This window comes from Microtus oregoni, unplaced genomic scaffold (genome assembly GCF_018167655.1).
Source record: "Microtus oregoni isolate MIOR12 unplaced genomic scaffold, Mior012 000059F_ref0000304, whole genome shotgun sequence".
In the NCBI taxonomy this organism is placed as follows: Eukaryota; Metazoa; Chordata; class Mammalia; order Rodentia; family Cricetidae; genus Microtus; species Microtus oregoni.
Window position 1 is genome coordinate 4,326,845 of NW_024543835.1, and position 20,540 is coordinate 4,347,384.

Here is a 20,540-nt window from a genome sequence, read left to right on the forward strand (position 1 = left end):
ATGGTCTACATAGGAAGGCCCTGTCTCAGAAAAATTAAGACATGCAAATAAGGTTTTATTTCTATTCTCTAGGTCTTTCCCGCATGTCTGTATAATCTTTCCCGCATGTCTGTATATGTGCCATGTGCATACCCAGTGCCAAAGAGTCAGAAGTGTCAGATCATATGGCACTGGTGTCACCGAAGTGTGTGACGTACCATGTGGGCCTTTACCAGAGCCGCAAGTGCTCTCTGCCCACCCCCCAGCTCCTTGCTGCTCATTTTATTTATTGTTAATGTATTTATGTGTTTGGCATGTGTGGCCATGACACCGTGGTACACATGTGGAGGTCAGAAGAGTCGTTCTCTCCTGCCCCCTTTCTGTGTATTCTGGGTATTGAACCCAGGTTGTCAGGTTTATATAACAAGCATCTTAACTTGCTGAACCATCTCACTGGCACGGCTCCAAATATCTGAGCATTTGTTTATGTGCTGAAAAGAATACATCTACAAACTAAAGCCCAGGTCCATAAATCAGATTGTTTTTCAGTAACCATGAATTACAGAGTCCAATGAGATGCCTCAGCAGGTAAAGGTACTTAATACAAAGCCTGAAGACCTAAGAGTGAACCCCAGAATCCACGTAGTAGAAGATGATGAGCTCTTTCAAGTTCCTCTGACTTCTACACACTCCCTGTGGCACAAACGCAAACACACAACAATAAATAAATGCAAAACCAAAAGAATTACAGAACGTATCTCCCTTATATTTTGCCATCTAAACCTCCATCCTTGAACCAGAGTGGAGACCAGTCCTAGAGGCTATGTAAAAGTTAGATCACTGTATGTATATAGTGGTTGGAACAAATCTTATATCATCTCCAAGCTCCAAAAATCCATTTCATTTATTGTCCTTGGACACAGGACATACAAGATGTTAAACATTAAAGAACAGACATTATATATTTCATGTTAGGCAAAAGGCAGAAAAGTGATTAATAGGTTGTTTTTTTGTTTTTGTTTTTTGTTTTTTTTTTTTTTTTGGTTTTTCGAGACAGGGTTTCTCTGTAGCTTTTGGAGCCTGTCCTGGAACTAGCTCATGTAGACCAGGCTGGCCTCGAACTCACAGAGACCGGCCTGCCGCTGCCTCCCGAGTGCTGGGATTAAAGGATTAATAGTTTGTTTAAACAATCTTTTCTCATTTTACATACCAATGCCAGTTCCCACACCATCACCTCCTCCCACTCCCCCCCACCTTCCTCCCACCTCAACCCCCATCCACTCCTCAGAGAGGTTGAGGCCTCCCCTGGGGAGGCAACAAAGTCTGTCATATCAATTGAGGCAGGATCAAGTCCCTCTCCTGTGGCAGACTTCTCGACCAGCAACGAAGAATGACCACCACATCAGGATTCCACTGAGAACACGCTTTTACTGGAGTGTTCTTGATTGATGGGGAGCATGGAATGAGAGGGCTGGAAAACGAGGGACGGGGAGCGAAGGGGCAGGGAGCAAGGGGAGAGGCAGCAGGAAGCGAAGGGGAGGGGCACTTAGGCAGCCGCTTAAATAGGGAATTGGCACACGGGTCGCCCTGTGATTGGCTGCCACCAACAGCTGACACCAGACCGCATCGGGATAGGCTCAAGGATCCTCATCCACCGCGCATGCGGGAAGCGGGGACGCGCAGCTCTCAAAGCCATAGCCAAATACCAAATACGGAGTTGTTTATTTCCAACAAGACAGGATGTCGGCGCCATCTTGTAATGGCGATCCTGTCCGGCTCACTACACTCTCCCCTGTATCTAGGCTGAGCAAGAAATCCCTCCAAAGAGAATGGGCTCCAAAATTCCAGTTCAAGCACTAGGGATAAATCTTGGTCCCACTGCCAGTGGCCACAGAGTCTGCCCAAGCACCAACTGTCACCACATTCCGAGGGCCTAGTTTGGTCCTATGCACGTTCCCCAGCTGTCAGTCCAGAGTCAGTGAGCTCCACTAGCTCAGGTCAGCTGTTTCTATGGGTTTCCCCATCATGGTCTCTACTCTTTTGCTCATATTATTGCACCTCCCTCTCTTTGATTGCACTTTGGGAGATCAGCCCAGTGCCTAGCTGTGGATCTCTGAATCTACTTCCATCAGTTGCTAGAGGAAGGTTCTATGATGACAATTAGGGTAGTCATCAATCTGATTAGAGGGGAAGATCAGTTACACACCCTTTCCACTATTGCTTAGATTCTTAGCTGGAGTTATCCTTGTGGAATCCTGGGAATTTCCCTACTGCCAGATTTCTTGCTAACCCCATAATGGCCCCCTCAATTCTCCTACCCCTCCTATTTTCTCCTCCCGCTTCGCTTCTGCCCTCCATTCCCCCTGCCAATTTACTCAGGAGATATAGCCTATTTCCTCTTCCCAGGGGGAATCCATGTATGTCTTAGGGTTCTTTCTTTGTTATCTAGCTTCTCTGTTATCATGGAGAATAGCCTGACTATCCTTTGCTCTATGTCTAATATCCACTTATTAGTGAGTACATACATGTTTGTCTTTATGGCGTCTGGGTTACCTCACTCAGAATGTTTTTTTCTAGTTCTATCCATTTGCCTGCAAATTTCAAGATTTCATTGTCTTTTACTGCTGATAGGACTCCGTTGTATAAATGTACCACATTTTCCTTATCCTTTCTTCAGCTGAGGGGCATCTAGATTGTTTCCAGGTTCTGGCTATTGTGAATAATGCTGCTATGAACATAGCTGAACAAATGTCCTTGTGGTAGAAATGCGCATCCTTTGGGTATATGCCCAAGAGTGGAATTGCTGGGTCCTGAGGTGGATGATACCCATTTTTTTTGAGAAACCACCATACTGATTTCCAAAATGGTTGTACAAGTTTGTACTTCACCAGCAGTGGAAGAGCGTGCTCCTTATTCCACACCCTCTCCAGCACAAGCTGTCATCAGCATTTTTGATCTTAGCCATTCTGACATGTGTAAGATAGTATCTCAAAAAATTGTTTTGATTTGCATTTCCTTGATGGCTAAGGATGTTGAGCAATTCCTTCTTAAGTTTCTTTCAGCCATTTGAGATTCTTCTGTTCAGAATTCTCTGTTTAGTTCTATACCACATTTTTAAATTGGATTATTTGGTATTTTGATATCTAGTTTGTTGAGTTCTTTGTGTATTTTGGAGATCAGTCCTCTGTTCAATGTGGGGTTGATGAAGATCTTTTCCCATTCTGCAGGATGCTATTTTGTCTTTTTGACCATGTTCTTTGCCTACAGAAGCTTCTCCATTTCAAGAGGTTCCATTTATTAATTGTTTCTCTCAGTGTCTGTGCTACTTGTGTTCTATTAGGATGTATTCTCCTGTGCCCATGTGTTCTAGGCTAATTCCCACTTTCTTTTATATCAGGTTCAGTGTAGCTGGATTTGTGTTGAGGTCTTTGATCCATTTGGGCTTGAGTTTTAGGCATGGTAGAAATGGATCTATTTGCATTTGTCTACATGTCAATATCAGTTATGCCAGCACCATTTGTTGAAGAGCTTTCTTCTTTCCATTGTATAGTTTTAGCTTCTTTGTCAAAAATCAGGTGTTTTTAGATGTGTGGGTTGATATCACAGACTTCAATTTGATTCTCTTGGTCCACCTTTCTGTTTTTATGTCAATACCAAGCTGTTTTCAAGCTCTATTACTGTAGCTCTGTAATAGAGCTTGAAGTCAGAGATGGTGATGCCTCTAGAAGTTTCTTTATTGTGCAGGATTGTTTTGGTTATCCTGGGTTTTTTGTTTTTCCATATGAAGTTTAATATTGTTCTTTAGAGGTCTGTGAAGAATTGTCTTGAGATTACATTGAATCTGTAGATTGCTTTTGGTAAGATTGCCAATTTTTTTTTTTTTGGTCTTTGGGGACAGGGTTTCTCAGTAGCTATAGACAGTCCTGGAACTCACTCTGTAGACCAGATTGGTTTCAAACTCATAGAAATTCGCCTGCCTTTGTCTCCTGAGTGCTAGGATTAATGGTGTGCAGTACTACTAAGCAGCAAGATTGCCATTTTTATTTGTTGATTCTACCTATCCAATAGCATGGGAGACCTTTCCATTTTCTGATATCTTCTTTAACCTCTTTCTTCAAAGACTTTAAAGTTCTTGTCATACAGGTTTTTCACTTGTTTGGTTAGAGTTACACCACCATATTTTATATTATTTGTGGCTATTGTGAAGGGTGATGTTTCTCTGATTTATTTCTCAGTTCTTTTATCATTTGTATATAGGAGGGCTACTGATTTTTTTGAGTTGATCTTGTATCCTGCCACATTACTGAAGGTGTTTATCAGTAGTAAGAGTTCCCTGGTAGAATTTTTGAGGTCACTTATGTATACTATCATATCTGCAGACAGTGAAAATTTGACTTCTACCTTTCCAATTTGCATTCCCTAAAATCTTCTTTTGTTGCCTTATTGCTCTAGCTAGAACATTGAATACTATATAGAATAGATATGGGTAGAGTGAATAGCCTTGTCTTGTTCCCGATTTTAGTGGAATTGCTTTGAGTTTCTCTCCACTTAATATGATGTTGGCTGTCAGCTTGCTGTATATTGCTTTTATTATGTTTAGATATGTTCCTTGTATGCCCGATCTCTTCAAGGCCTTTATCATGAAAGGGTGTTGAATATTATCGAGTGCTTTTTCAGCATCTAATGAGATGATCATGTATTTTTTTCTCTTTTAGTTTATTTTTATGGTAGATTACATTGACAGATTTTCATATGTTGAATGACTCCTGCATTTCTGGGATGAAGCCAACTTGATCACGGTGGATGCATTTTTTTGATGTGCTCTTAGATTTGGTTTGCAGTATTTTATTGAGTTCATGAGGGAGATTGATCTGTAATTCTCTTAGTTGAATCTTTGTGTCCTTTGGATATCAGGGTAACTGTAGCCTCGTAAAAAGTGTTTGGCAATATTCCTTCTGTCTTTATTGTGTGGAACAATTTGAGGAGTATTGGTATTAACTCTTCTTTGAAGTTCTGGTTGAATTCTGCACAGAAAGCATACTTTCCTGGGCTGTTTTTTGTTTGTTTGTTTGGGAGCCTTTTGATGACAGCTTATATTTTCTTAGGGATTATATGTCTATTTTAATTGTTTATCTGTTCTTGATTTAATTTTGGTATGTGGCATCTCTCTAAAAAAGTGTTGATTTCTTTTAGCTTTTCCAATGTTGTAGAGTATAACTTTTCAAAATATGACCTAATGATTCTCTGGATTTCCTCAGTGTCTGTTGTTATTCCTCTTTTCATTTCTGATTTTGTTAATTTGGATGTTCTCTCTCTGCCTTTTGATTAGTTTGAATAAGGGTTTGTCTATCTTGTTGATTTTCTCAAATAACCATCTCTTTGTTTCATTGAGTCTTTGTGTTGTTTTCTTTATTTCTATTTCATCAATTTCAGCCCTCAATTTGATTATTTCCTGTCATCTACTCCTCATTGGTGAGTCTGCTTCTTTTTGTTCTAGAGCTTTCAGGTGTGCTGTTCACTGATGTGATCTTTCTCTACTTTCTTTATGTAGGCACATAGTGCTATGAACTTTCCTCTTAGCACTGCTTTCATAGTGTCCCATAGGTTTGGGTATGTTGTGCATTCACTTTCATTGAATTCTAGGAAGTCTTTAATTTCTTTCTTTATTTCTTCCCTGACCCAGGGGTGATTCAGTTTAGCATTATTCACTTTCCATGAGTTTGTCGGCTTTTTACAATGAGTGTTGTTGAATCTTAACTTTAAGCCATGGGGTTCCATCTCCTTTGATTGACGTTAATTTGAAGTCTATTTTGCAAAATTTTAGGATAATTACAAGCACTTGTTTCTTAGGTTCATTTGATTGAAAAATCTTTTCCCAACTCTTTACTCTGGTGTCATGTCTATCTTTGAGGTTGAGGTGTGTTTCTTGTATGTAGCAGAAGGATGGATCCTGTTTTCATATCCATTCTGCTAGCCTGTGCCTTTTTATAGGTGAATTGAGTCCATTGATATTAAGAGATATTAATGACCAAAGATTGTTAATTCCTGTTTTTTTTCCTTCGGTGGTAGCGTTTGTGTTTCCCCTCTTTATGATTTTCTGGTGTGATATTATGTGTTGCCTGTGTTTTCATGGGTGCAGCTAATTTCCTTGAGTTGGAGTTTTCCTTCTAGTACTTTCTGTAAGACTGCATTTGTGGATAGGTCTTTTTTAAATCTGGTTTTGTCATGAAATATCTTGCTTTCTCTGTCAATGGTGATTGAAAGCTTTGTTGGGTATAGTAGTCTGGGCTGACATCTGTGGTTTCTTATTGTCTACAGCACATCTATCCAAGACTTTCTGATTTTCAGAGTTTTCAGTGAGAAGTCGGGTATAATTCTGATAGGCCTGCATTTATATGTTACTTGGCCACTTTCCTTTGTAGATCTTAATATTCTTTCTTTATTCTGTATGTTTAATGTTTTGGGTTTTATATGGTGAGTGCACTTTTTTGTTTATCTATTTGATATTCTTTAAGCTTCTTGTACCTTCACTGGCATATCCTTTTTTTAAGTTGGGAAAGATTTCTTATATGATTTTTTGTCTAATATATTTTCTGTGCCTTTGATATGAATTTCTTCTCCTTCTTCTATCTCTGTTATTCTCAGGATTGGTCTTTTCCTGGTGTCCCAGATTTTCTGGATGTTTTGTGTTATGAATTTGTTGAATTTAACATTTTCTTTGACTGATGAATCTATTTTCTCTATTGTATCTTCAACTCTTGAGATTCTCTCTTCCATCTCTTGTGTTCTGTTAGTTATAATCACATCTGTAGTTCCTGTTCATTTACCCATATTTTCCATTTTTAGACCTCCTTCGGTTTATGTTTTCTTTATTGCCTCCATTTCAGTTTTTAAGTCTTGAACTGTTTGAACTGTTTCCTTTACCTGTTTGATCATTTTTTTCTTGGTTTTATTGGCTTTCTTTAAGGAATTTGTTGATTTCCCCCCCAGTTTTATTGTCTTTTCCTCCATTTCTTTAAGGCAATTTTTCATTCCTTCTTTAAGAGCCTCTATCACCTTCATACTTTTAAGGTTGTTTTCTTCTACTTTATCTGTGTTGGGACGTTCAAGTCTTGGGGCTATAGACCCACTAGGTACTGGTTATTGCTCTTTGTGTTTGTGATTGTATTCTTATACTGTTGTCTACCCATCTCTTCCTCCAATCGGTGCATGTGGAGCCTCTGAGTATCCCTCTTCCTCCAATTAATACAGGTGCTGCCTATAGTTCAGGTGGTCACTCTTCCTCCAGGTGTAGTTGGGGCCTGTGGCTGCGGTGGTCACTGGTGCTGTCCCTCCAGGTGCATTTGGAGTCGGTGGGGCTGGTTGTTGCTGCTGATCCAGGTGTAGATGGGGCCGGTGGGGCTGGTGGTCACTGGTGTGGCAGCAAGGGACGGTTTTGGTGAGAGAGGGTGCTGCTGCCTGTTCACAGGACTTTTTTTCCTTTTTCTTTCTTTTTTTTTTTTTTGAGATGGAGTTTCTTTGTGCACCTTGGCTGGCCTAAAACTCACTATGTATACCAGGCTGGCCTTGAAGTCACAGAGATCTGCCTGCCTCTGCCTCCCAAGTGCTGTTATTAATTAATAGTGTATCTTAAAGATACATTTTAGACAGGATCTCCTGAAACCCAGACTGACCTTGAACTCATTATATAGCAAAAACAACCTTAAATTTCTTTCTTTTTCCTTCCTTCCTTCCTTCCTTCCTTCCTTCCTTCCTTCCTTCCTTTATTTCATCAGGTTCTTACAAAGTACCCCAGAATGACCTAGAAGTCAATTTTGTGGCTTTGTCTTCCAAGTGTGGAGTGTGAGTTTACATGTGTTAATCACCAAGCTGAGAATGGAACTTTATACTCATTTCTAGTACTAATTGACTGAGTGATCTTGGGCCAACTTCTTAACATCTATATTTCTATTTTTAATATATTTTGTATTTTAATCTCTCTCTCTCTCTCTCTCTCTCTCTCTCTCTCTCTCTCTGTGTGTGTGTGTGTGTGTGTGTGGTACAGGTGTATAGGTGTTCAAGGAGGCTAGAAGAGGACATTGGATTCCCTGGACCTGGAATTGCAGGTATTTGTGATCTGCCTAACTGGCATGTAGGGAAGAAAAAAAAAAACTCAGTTCCCCTAGAAAAGCAGTGAGAACTCTTAACCACTGTTCCATCTTTCCAGCCCAATTTATACACTGCATTTCTGAAGATACCTGATTGGAACTTGATGCATCTCACAGGGCTGGAAGAAATCTCTAATGAAATAATGGGTGGGAAATGTTTTAATAACAGAATGCCGGGTTATTACATAAAACAAATTCTGGGCTTGGTCCATTCTCCAGAAGTGTAGAAGATAATAAAAACATTATTCCTGGGTGTGGTAGTACACACCTGTAATCCCAACACTCAGGAAAGTGGGGCAGGAGGACCGCTACAAGTTCAAGGCTAGCCAGTACTACATAGTAAGAACCTGTCACAAATAAAATAACGGTATTACTTAGGAACCAATACAATGAGAGACAACATAATTTATAAAGAGCTGTTCAGCAACTGTAACAGTGTGAATGATAACTCTGAACACATGAAAATGTATAGCATTTTGAAAAATAATGTGATAAAGAGATATTATGTAAGTATATGCGTATATTCGAAACATCTCCACTGAAATTATCACCCATATATTTTATCGCTTAGATGCCGGGCCTGGGGATACCGAAATTATCAATACTGAGCTTAACAGATCTTGAGCATCTATAGTAAGCATCTTACAAAAAATACTACAAAGCTATACTTTTAGGGAAGAAAGGGGATACTTAACTGGGCACGGTTGTGTACTTGGGGACGGAGTAGAAGGTATGTGGAGAATGTGTAGCCTGCCTAGACTAGGAGGGAAACACCCTGTATTGTAAAATTTTAAAAAGAAGAAGAAAAATCTAAGCTGGCGTCAAATTTGTGATCTTATTGCTTCTTCCTTGGAGTACTGTGATTACAACTCCAGAATTACCTACCCTAAGGGAGGAGCTGTGGACGGTCAATGGCTTCTGGGGAGGCGAGAGAACCAGCTCTTTTTGAACAGGCTGTAGCTTCTGGTAGATTAACCACACATCTAGTGGATGGCCTCACACCCATGCGGATATGAACAGCACAAATGGGAGTTGAGTTACTAAAAGAAAAAGGAATGAAGATGGGAGGGAGTGGAGAGGTGTTGGCCGGTCTGGGAGGAGTTGGGTGTGAATACGATCAAAGTACGTTGGATGAAATTCTTAAAGAACTCAGCAAAAGACTTAAAAATAAATATTTTGGGCTGGGGATAAAGCTCAGATGGTTAACTGTTCAAGCAGTGTGGACAAAACTCTGAGTCTGATGCCAAGCACTGCATAAACCGGACGTGGTGCCTCTCACCTCTGATCCCAGGACTTAGAAGGTAAATTCAGGAGGCCTAGAAGTTTAAGGTTGACCTTGACTTCCCAGAGAGGCACTAAAGTACACACCCAGCCTGGATAGTGTGAGATCCTCCCTCAGGAAAAAAAATCATAGTTCATTTGATACAGTGTCCATATAGCCCAGGCTGAACTTTAAAAAGCTATGTAGCTAAGAATAAACTTTTACTTTTGATCCTTCTGCCTTCACTTCTCAAGTGATGGGATGTAGGTGTGCACCCAAGTTGTTACTGGGGTTACAGAGGCCCAGTGTCACTCCTGGTTTATGTGGTGCAGGGGGATCTCAGGACTTCATGCATTCCAGGTAAACACTCTACCAACTGAGTTGCTCTCTCTTCCTCCCTCCCTCCCCCCTCTACCTCCTTCATTTTTACCCTCCTTCCCCCCTCCCCACTTTTCCTTTTTTCATTTTCTCACATGTGTTGAGTCTGGCCTAGAATTTACTATGTAACCCAGGCTGCCCTTACATTTATGAACGATCCTACTGCCTTAGCCTCTCAAGTGCTGGGATTATAAATGTACACTACCACATGTGCCTTACTTGTTTGGAGGGAGGGTCTTATGCACTCTCAGCTGTCCTCAAATTCATTACCTTGCCTAGTCTGGCCTTGAACCCTTGACTCTCCAAACCCTTGACTCTTCCAAATACTGGGATTATAGGCATGTCTATGCCTGCATAGACTACTTTTTTTTGTGTGTGTGTATCTCTCTCATTCTGCCCTCGGACTTACTATGTGGCCTAAATTGGCCTCAAAGATATGACAGTCCTTTTGACTCAGTCTCCTGAGTGTTGACATTCTTATATTTTAACTTTCATGTGAGTTGTAGTCATTCAAATTACCCTGAAAAGATGTCCATGAGCTCTGAAGTGAAAAATGAGTTGCAAATTGGATTTTTTCACTAAAAAGACCAGGAGAAGTATGATGAGTATAATCATTACCCCAACAAATATAATAGGTTAGGAAGAACAAGAAATTACTTTTTTTCTTGTGTGTATTATAAAACAACCAATTTTGGACTAGAGAGATGGTTCAGAGGTTAAGAGCACTGGCTGTTCTTCCAGAGGTCCTGAGTTCAATTCTCAGCAACCACGTGGTGGCTCATAACCATCTATGATGAGATATAATACCCTCTTCTGGCCTGCAGGTGTATATGCAGGCAGATACTGTATACATAATAAATAAATATTTACATAAAATTAAAACAACCAATTCATAAAAATTCAGTTAAGTAAAAATATAAATATCACCAATTGGTCAAATGGGACTTGTTTAGTTTCCTGTGACTCCTGTGAAAAACAACAACATAAACTTTTTGTTTAATACAAATTTGAAAAAAAACACACATTCACAATCTTACGGTTCTGTGGTTAGTAGTTGGAAATGACGCAGTGGGCTAGAACCAAGGTGAGCAAGACTGCATTCTTTGGGGGAGATTCTAGGGGAGAGCTGGTTTCGTGTCTTCAACAGTTGCAGGGGTTGCTTGCGTTCCTTGAGTCAGCAACCATCAGTCTGGTCTTTCTCACCTCTTGTTATTCTGACACCCTTGTTTACTTTTTGGGACACCTGTAATTGCACTGAGCCTGGCAGACAAGCTAGGATAATTTTCCCATTGTAGGTCATGTGATCATATGATTACTAATCTTTGTGAACTTTGAAACCTTAATTTTCTGTTGTCATGTAAGGATATGTGTTCATGGTTTCTGGGGATTAGAATATGGACGTATTTGGAAGAGCATTACTCTGCCTACCAAGGAGCCTAAGGATAACAGTTTCCTTGTTCCATGACTGGAAAGGCTGCATGGCAACGCTGAGCATGTGGGATGCTAGTGATTTATCTAGAGGTCCAATGTGATGTCACAATCTCACCCTGACACTGCTTCAATCTAGTGTAGTCTGAAGGAAAACCTGCTATAATCATTTTGTACCTATGTTGAGCCCAGGAATCAATAGGATTTCTAATTCTTTGATTTCTTTTTCTTTCATCTTTATTTCTCTCTCTCGTCTCTGTCTGTCTGTCTCTCTCTCTGTTTCTGTCTATCTGTCTCTCCCTTCCCCCCCTCTGTGTGTGTGGGTGTGTGTGTGTGTTGTGTGTACATGTGAAGATCAGAGGTCAGTTTACAGATGTCAGATCTCCCCACTGTGTTGTTCACAGAGATGAAACACAGTAGATCAAGCTTGCTGTCCTGTATATTTACCCACTGAGCAAACTCATCCACTCCTTTTGGTTTTAGACACAGAGTTGCAATCTGTAACCCAGGTTGGCCTAGGACTCACAACAATCCTCCTGTCTTAGCCTCCTGAGTGCTTAGAGTGACCGGCATGAGCTTCAATACCCAGCTGGATGTGCTGTTTGATCACTATATAATGCACATGTGTATCAAAATATATTAGACCCTACAAATATGTGCAATTACAATATATAAATAAAAACATTAGTAGTTGCCTTTTCCCATAATGCAGGCCTGTAATACCACCTAATTGCGAAACTGACAAGGAGTATATTCAAAGGTCAAGACCAACTAGGTCTTCACAGTGAGTTTTAGCCATCTAGGACCCGTAATGAGAATTTAGAACAACAAGAAAGAAAATGAGGATTTTTTTTTTTCATGTGTTCAAGACTCTGGTCTTGGACAGCTTGCACCTCTATCCTTATGGCAGGTCTGATCTTGCAGCGGCTGTGCGGGGGAGGAGTCTGAACTGCAGAAGCAAGAATCAAGGTGACACAGCGGTCAGAAATATCTTTTGCTGTTTGATGGAGTATTGGTTGAAGGAATGCAGCTGAAATAGAAACCAAACAAGGCATTATGCTTCTAGGGAAAAAAAAAACTCATGGCAAAATACTGCAACAGATCAAGAGCTAAAAACAGGGTGGAGATATTCAGTTTCTGTGAAAGTTGGGGACCGAGTTTTTCTCTTAGACTATCAAGGCACCAAAGTAGTTCTAGATAACAAGGATTATTTTATATTTTGCCATACTTTCTATTTCAAAAAGAGGAGACTGGGTTCTAGCTCAGTTGGTAGCGTTTGTCTAGCATTCCTGAAACCCTGAGTTCAGTCCTTAGCACTGCGCAAATGAGATGTATGACAGTACATACTTGTAATAATTCTAATACTCAGCAGACAGAAGCAGGAGGTTCAGGCTCTACGTACATGCAAGAGCTAAATGCTAGATTGCCTCTATCTTTAAGAACTAGTTACTGGTTTTCTGCAGTTAAGAACAAACTTATATTCACTGTGGGTCCTGTGTGCATTCTATTTTTTATTAATTATACTGATTCAGGCCGTAAAAAACTATTCCATATCCGCCAGAGTCCTCAACTAGCCTTGGCTCTGCTCTTAAGATGTTTTAGCAGTGGTCAGGGGCCACTCACCTGAAAAAGATGGCTAAAATAGGATATTAGCCCTATGTTTCTCTCTGCAGTTTACCCATCTTTAATGGGGAGCCAAGAAAAAAAAAAGGTAATGTGAGAGCTATTTATTCCATTGACAAATAGTCTTCTACTGTTTTGGTGATTTCCATCTACAGCCCCGGACTTGGAAAGCTGAGACAGAGGATTGCTGCAAGGTTGAGAGCAGTGTGGCTTGAATAGTGACTACTAGGCCAACCTGGGCTACAAAGTGAGGCTGTGTCTCAAAAAACTAACTCATCAATTAAAATGAGCACCCACTTTAAAGGTTAGGGTTAGGGTTAAGGGTTAAGGTTAGAGGTTAGGGTTAGGGTTAAGGCTAGGGGTTAAGGGTTAGAATTAGGGTTGGGGATCACAGTTTGAGTATGCAGTATGTTATGGTGAGTAGGCATGGCAGTAGGAATTTGAAAGAGCTAGTCAGGTTGTATCCACAGTCTGGAAGCAGCGATAAGTGTTCTTGCTATACTTGCTCATTCACTCCTTGTTAGTCTTTGACATCAGCCCATGAAACAGGACCATTCACACTTAGGATGGGTCTTGGTGTTTTTTGCTTTGTGGCCACAGAGACAGGATCTTGTAACCCAGGCTGGCCTGAAACTCACAGGAGTCCTCCTGCTTTAGCTTCCTGAGTACTCCAATTACTGATTGGAGCCACCATGTCTTGCTCCATTCTAAACTCTTAAAGAGACCTTTGTCTCGTTTTAATTAACTTGCTTTAAAGCAATATATTTGAAGTAAAAAGTCAGATGACAGACATAATAAGTCCAGGTCCTAAGTCCCAATCAGATCTTATTTTTTCAATTTTAATTTAATTTAATTTTATGCTTATAAATGTTTTCCTTGTATATATGTCTGTGTATCATGTGCATGTCTAATGAACACAGAAGCTAGAAAAGGGCCTTGGATCTCCTGGGACAGGAACAGTAGACGGTTTTGTTTTGCCACGTGATTGCAGGAATTGTACCCAGGCCCTCTGGAAGAACAGATAATTTTCTTAACAACTGAACTCCCAGAAGTCCCTTTTTAAAAGGACAGTATCACTCTGTGACACAGGGTCTCACTGTTTGATCCATGCTGGCCTGGAAATGGCGACCTTGCTGTCTCAGTCCTCGTTGTGCTGGAACAGCCCAAGCCACATCCCTGTCTTTGGATTAGGCAGATTTTTGAAAAAGATCAGGAGTCAGTGCTCTGGAGAGAAAGACCCAGCCTAGATCAGGATCAGGTATGGTTTAACTCACCATCTCATTATAACCATCTCTCTCTCTCTCTCTCTCTCTCTCTCTCTCTCTCTCTCTTTCACATACACACACACACACACACACACACACACACAAATTATTCCCACGGGACTGGAGAGATGGCTCAGCAGTTAAGAGCCCTGGCTGGTCTTCCAGAGGACCTGGTTTCTCTCCCCAACACCTACATGGCACCTCACAACTGTCTGTAACTCCAGTTCCTGAGGACCTGACACCCATGGCAGAACACCAATGCACAGTAAGAAAAAAATCTTCACAGTACTGTTCCACATGGAGGCTTTGTTTTGGCAATGTTGGGGACAGAAAGAACCAGGCTTGTGAACCTACTGGACAAGTGCTCTACTACTGAGTCACAGTCCCAGCTGCCAAGATGGAGCTTTTAGACAGAAACGTCTCCTTTGTCCTTGACTAACCATGAATAAAACTATTTTGTAACTGATTTCTGTTTCCCATATTTTCAGTCAAGTGGTGAGCAGTACCAAACTTCTATTACAGAAACAGAGCTAAGCTCCTGCATTTTCTCAATGCAAGTAATTGTTTGCCTCAGCCCTCACCTGCTCTTCCATAACGATCTCCTAGGTTCCAAAGAACAGCAAACAAATATGTAAAACATTGGCCAAGAAGGACAAAATAATGAATAAAATAAAAAAAAAACTGTTAAGAAAATCCCTTGTCCTAGCCCTTCATTAACTTCAAAGTCTGTGCAACTTAGAGCCCTGTCTGAACTTTGATTACTGCTACAAAAAGCAAATTGAGGTTCCAATGACCTTCATGAAAAGGTGACCGACCACAAGTGACTACCTTTTCCTTAACACAAATATTTAACATGATAGAAATATAAACAAAGCGATGATTTGTGATTTCTCAATACGTTCTTCCAGGATGAAGTACCTTGAACTAGCTTTGGTCAGTAGTCAGGAAAAACATAGAGCAAACTTAGTTTTTGCCAATAGTAAGGACACACAGACAGGATAAACAAACTGTGAAATAAGTAAAAGGGGGAGAGCGCATGACACTATTCAGCTTTTGATACTACAAATGTCTATCAGTTAATTCAGGAAATCCCGCTGCAGTCAGGTTGGACTTAGGGTGTTGTATTGTTTCAGATTTTACAAGCACAAAAGCCTCTGTCTTTCTGTTAATGTTCCTTTTTATATGAATTCCAAAGTTAATGGGCAAGTTGATATTCAACTTTGGGCAGAGGCAAAGGGGTAGGTATTTATCTTATAACAGCTGCCAGTAAAGATACTACCACTGTCCGTTGTGCATTTCCCAAGCAGATTACATAACCCTCCTAGGGTATGTCATCAGCAGCTGTAGCATATTTCAATAACATGGGAAGTGTACACAGATACTGGGCTTTTATTTAGTGTAGCTTCAAGCACACTGCATTACTCCCCGTCACTCCTATTGGTATGTAGAATGGGAAGATATGGCAAGGCTGATAAAATATCCTCACCAGTCTGCTAGAAGAAAGTCATGAGTAGCTCACTATTCGGCTCATTGTCCTCTCAACCTAACACCCACACCCACATTACATAAGGAGTTGCTAGCACATGAAAGAGACTCTTTATATGCCTTTGAAAATGGCACAATAATGATGTGTTTCTCAGCTTTCTTTCCTTGTATTTACATGCCCAAAGCCACACATGATTTCCCCTTACTGTCCAACTGGGGCTTTTCCTCATATCACGTTCATACTGTCATGACCTGTCTCCTTGAGAACCTAACATTTTGGAGAGTGTCTTCCAGTTTCTGATGTAGTTCAGCTTTAAACATGATGGAAAATATATTACGAGAAGAAGAAATGCTACTGACCTATGTCTTTACCCAGTGACTAGAAATGTAAGAAGTGCTCTACTGAGCAAGAGACTCTCACTCTATACAATGAGGGGTTCTCGTATCAGGATAGTTACACAAAAACTGAGCTAATGAGATGCCTCAGTGAACAGCTTAGACCGGCTCAAACTGGTTCAGACTGGCTCAAACCGGTTTAGACAGGCTCAAACAGGTTTAGACCACTTCAAACCTGCTCAAAGCAGTTAAGACTGGCTCAGAACGGTTTAGACAGGTTCAAATCAGTTTAAAACCAGCTTAAGACCGGTTCAGACTGGTCAAAACCAGGTCAGACTGGTCTAGAACAGCTCAGACCGGTTTAGAACAGTTCAAACCAGTTTAGACTGGCTCAGACCGGTTCAAACTGGTACAGGATGGCTAAAGCCGGTTTAGACCGGTTAGACCTGGTTTGGACCGGCTCACCAGTTTAGACCGGTTTAGACTGGCCCAAACTGTTTCAAACCGGCCCAGATGGGTTCAAACCAGTTTATGCAGGTTCAAACCGGCTCAAACCGGTTCAGACAGGCTAAAATCAGCTAAAACCGGTTTAGACCGGTTCAAACTGGTTCAAACCGGTTTTAGACGATCTCAAACCGGTTCAGACCAACCAAACCGGTTCAAATCATTTATACCGGTTCAAACCGGCTCAAACCAGTTTAGACTGGTTCAAACTTGTTCAAACCGGTTTAGACCGGCTCAAACCGGTTCAGACCAACCAAACTGGTTTAGACCGGTTCAAACCAGCTCAAACCTGTCAAAACCGGTTTAGACAGGTTCAGACCGGTTCAAACCGGCCCAGACTGGTTTTGACCAGCTCAAACCGGTTTAGACTGGCTCAGACCGGTTCAGACCTGTCTCGACCGGTTCAGACTGGTTTAGACTGGCTCAGACTGGTTCAGACCTGTTTAGACCGACTCAAACTGGTTTAAGCCTACTCAAGCCAGTTCAGACCTACTCAAACCGGTTTAGACAGGTTCAGACTGGCTCAGAGTGTTTTAGATTGGCTTAGACCAGCTCAGACCGGTTCTTTTGGTGAGATTTTATCTTACTTCCTCATGAACAGATAAGATGTCCCAAAGGTTCTATTATTACACACTGTGTAATTTATGCTGCCTTTGTGTTGTGACGTTTGCTTCCGCATTTATGAAGTATGTTTATGCCCATCCTACGTTGAACATATGAGGACTCCAGAATGTTCACGATTTAGAATATTATATGAACATTTTTCATTGAATTGTACAGTGCGCCTGATTAAATACATGATATATACTCCTATGTCACAATCTGACATGATATCTGACTGAATATGGAAGAACTGCCATCCTTGCTTATGCCACTTACAAACCAGGTGTGTCATCAAACAATAACTTATGACCCGCTCCAAGCATCTGAACTATTGTACTTCTTTCCTCTGAACCAAAATTCAGACTGTCTCTTAATTATAGCAAACCAGAAACTATACAGAGGATGGAGATCTGAGAAACGTAATTTCAAAGTGCCTAAAATGACATGATACAAATGTATCATATTCTCTGTAATTAGCCTGCTCTGCATCCCATTTTGAAAATGTTCTGGCCTTGTGTACTTGCATAGTAAATGTCTGTGACATTCCTCTGCACTCCAAAATGTGTGTCAGATTATTTAGTTTTTGAAACTCCCTTTGGGATCTCCAGACATCACTGGCTGCCACTCAGTTTTTTTCTTCAGTAGTCCCATGGACACTTGTTTTCCACAAAACCATTTCCGTTTGGCACCCACATCATAGCACAGCTGGTGATGCCCTCACCCAGTGAGACTAGTTCTGTTTTTATCAAGTGTACTTTCACTTTAGATTCTTTTGTTTTTGGGGAAGGAGTTGAGGCAGCGTCTCACATAGTCCAGGATGGCCATGAACTCATCCATTATGAAGGCTGCCATTCAACTCCTGTGGCAAGTCACTAGTCCAGATGCAGGGAATCCATATCTGGGTCAGAGGTCAGGCTGCACTCTTCATTACTGGAAATGATTCTCGTGCAGATTGAGTCCTCCTGACGGTACTCATTAGGACCTTACTTACCTGACTTTACTCATCAGTCAAAGTAGCCTGAATCCCAGTTCAGGTGAAGACTGGGGTCACAGGTACACAAGTCATAATAGGTCCTTCTCAGTATGGGTCCCTCCTTGGTCTTACTTTGTTGCCTTGACCTTATCCATCATATGTATAACAATAGCGAGTCATTGACAAGTCCCTCAATATGCATCCACTTTCATATTTTCTGAATTTTACCAGGGCTAGTCTTTTCCCCAGGAATCCTCTTTCATGAAATTTTACTTCATTCTGTTTTGCTTTTTTAAACAGTTATTCATTTATTTATATATTTGTGTGTGTGTGTGTGTGTGTGTGTGTGTGTGTGTGTGAGAGAGAGAGAGAGAGAGAGAGAGAGAGAGAGAGAGAGAGAGAGAATGAGAGACAATGAACCATGGTGCAAGTCTGGAAGTCAGAAGACAGCTGGCTTTTCTCCATCCACCATGTGAATTCTGGAGATCAAATTTAGGTTGGCAGGCATGGTGGCAAGTGTGTTTACCCCACTGAGTCATCTCACTGCCCTTCTTGTTATTAAGTCTTTTATTTTTTTTTATTATTTTTTTTTTTTGTTTTTTTCGAGACAGGGTTTCTCTGTGGCTTTGGAGCTTATCCTGGAACTAGCTCTGTAGACCAGGCTGGCCTTGAACTCACAGAGATCCACCTGTCTCTGCCTCCCAAGTGCTGGGATTAAAGGCGTGCGCCACCACCGCCCGGCTTAAGTCTTTTATTTTTATTTTTTTTTTATTTTTTTTTTTTCGAGACAGGGTTTCTCTGTGGTTTTGGAGCCTGTCCTGGAACTAGCTCTGTAGACCAGGCTGGTCTCGAACTCACAGAGATCCACCTGCCTCTGCCTCCCGAGTGCTGGGATTAAAGGCGTGCGCCACCACCGCCCGGCTTGTTATTAAGTCTTAATCTGCTTTCCTCTACTCCTCAAATTCCAAGTGCCTGGTTAGCAGGAATTTATAGGCATATACTTTATAAAAGTTGTTACACTGCTTTTTGATAATTAAATCAGTTCTCTGGACACTATTGTTCTTCAAAAATATTCAGTCAAATGACTGAATAGACTTTTAATTGGGGTCTCAAAATAGAGCAGAAAAACTAATATAAGCAGAATGGAGTTAAAGACTATGCCAAGACTTCAGATGAGAGCCTCTAAATCTAGCAATAATTTTAGATAAAATGTCTTCAAGGTTCTGTCCCCTTGAGGTGAGTTTGACTATGAGAATGAATCCTTCTAGGTCTAAGCTCCCAGTGAAATTTTTCTAGGCAGTGATTGGGTTTTTACTACTGGAAAATGACTCCTTGTGTTACTTTTTTTTTCCCAGATATTTTGATCATTTTCTCCAATGCCTCCTAGATTCTTCCCACCTCCCTACTCACCCGACTCTATGCTCCCCTCCCTCTTTATCTCAAAAGAAAACACAAAAACAAAAAAAAATCCCCAAATCAAAAATCAAAAAAAGACAAAAAATGCCAAAACAAAAAGCCCACAAAACAAAAATAAACACCCCCCCAAATACTCTTGGAGTTCATGTTTTATGTTGGTCAGCTACTCCTGGGGATGGTCTACCTTAGAGTGTGGTTGATATACCCAGTGAGAACGCATTGGAGCAAAGCGATTTCCCCTTCCCCAGCAGGTACCAACTGAAGTTTCTTGGTTAGAGGTGGGACTTGGCACCCACTTTCCCCTTTCAGTACTGGAAACTGTCTGACTTGAACGTGTGCAATTCTGCATGCTGCCCCAGTCTCTGAATTCGTATATGCATCAGCTCTGTTGTGTCTGTTTCCTTGGAGTCATCCACCACTTCTGTCTGGCTCTTACAATGTTTCTGGTTCCTCTTTCACATAGATCCCTGAGCTTGAGGTGAAGAGTTTGATGAACACATTCCACTCTTTTAATTCTGAATGTCAAGAAGGCCACATTTGTATTTTTAGAATATTTTTTATTTCTGTGATCATAATATGATTGCATTATCTCCCCCTCCCTTTCTGCCCTCCAAGCCCTTCCACATAACTCTCCATGCTCTCTTTCATGGGCTATTCAATACCAAATACTTCTGAAAGCATACTGTTAGGTCTCAAAATAAACAAACAAACAAACAACCCTGGGACCAGTCTCACTAAATTTTGTGGCTACTTCCAACACCACTCAGCAGGTCCCATACCCTAAACTTCTCCCTCCCCTTCTCCCAGCTTCTGACTCCTATATAAGCAGCCATTTTGGCTACAAACTGTCTAGGTCTCTTGCCTCTATCCTCTTGGCTCCTTGCTGGTTCAATCTTGGCCTTCTCTTCTCTTCTCTTCTCTTCTCTTCTCTTCTCTTCTCTCCTCTCCTCTCCTCTCCTCTCCTCTCCTCTCCTCTCCTGCCCTCCCTTTTCCCCTCCCCTCCCATTCTTTCCCCTCCTTTCCCTTCCCTTCCCCTCCCCTCCCTTCCTCTCCTCTTCTCTCTTCCCATCATGGCCCTGTTCAGTCTGCTGGCCATGTTTGGTCTGGACCCTTCCTTTGGTTGCCTCTGGATGTATCCTCCC

The 20,540-nt window shown here is 41.2% G+C and overlaps 1 non-coding gene across 1 annotated transcript; it reads right to left on the reverse strand.

Annotated features, from left to right (window-relative positions):
• Nucleotides 1-777: 777 nt before the first annotated feature.
• LOC121439057 lies at nucleotides 778-974 on the reverse strand. The gene has a single exon (XR_005973141.1). It is a non-coding gene; the product is annotated as a U2 spliceosomal RNA (small nuclear RNA).
• Nucleotides 975-20,540: the final 19,566 nt, after the last annotated feature.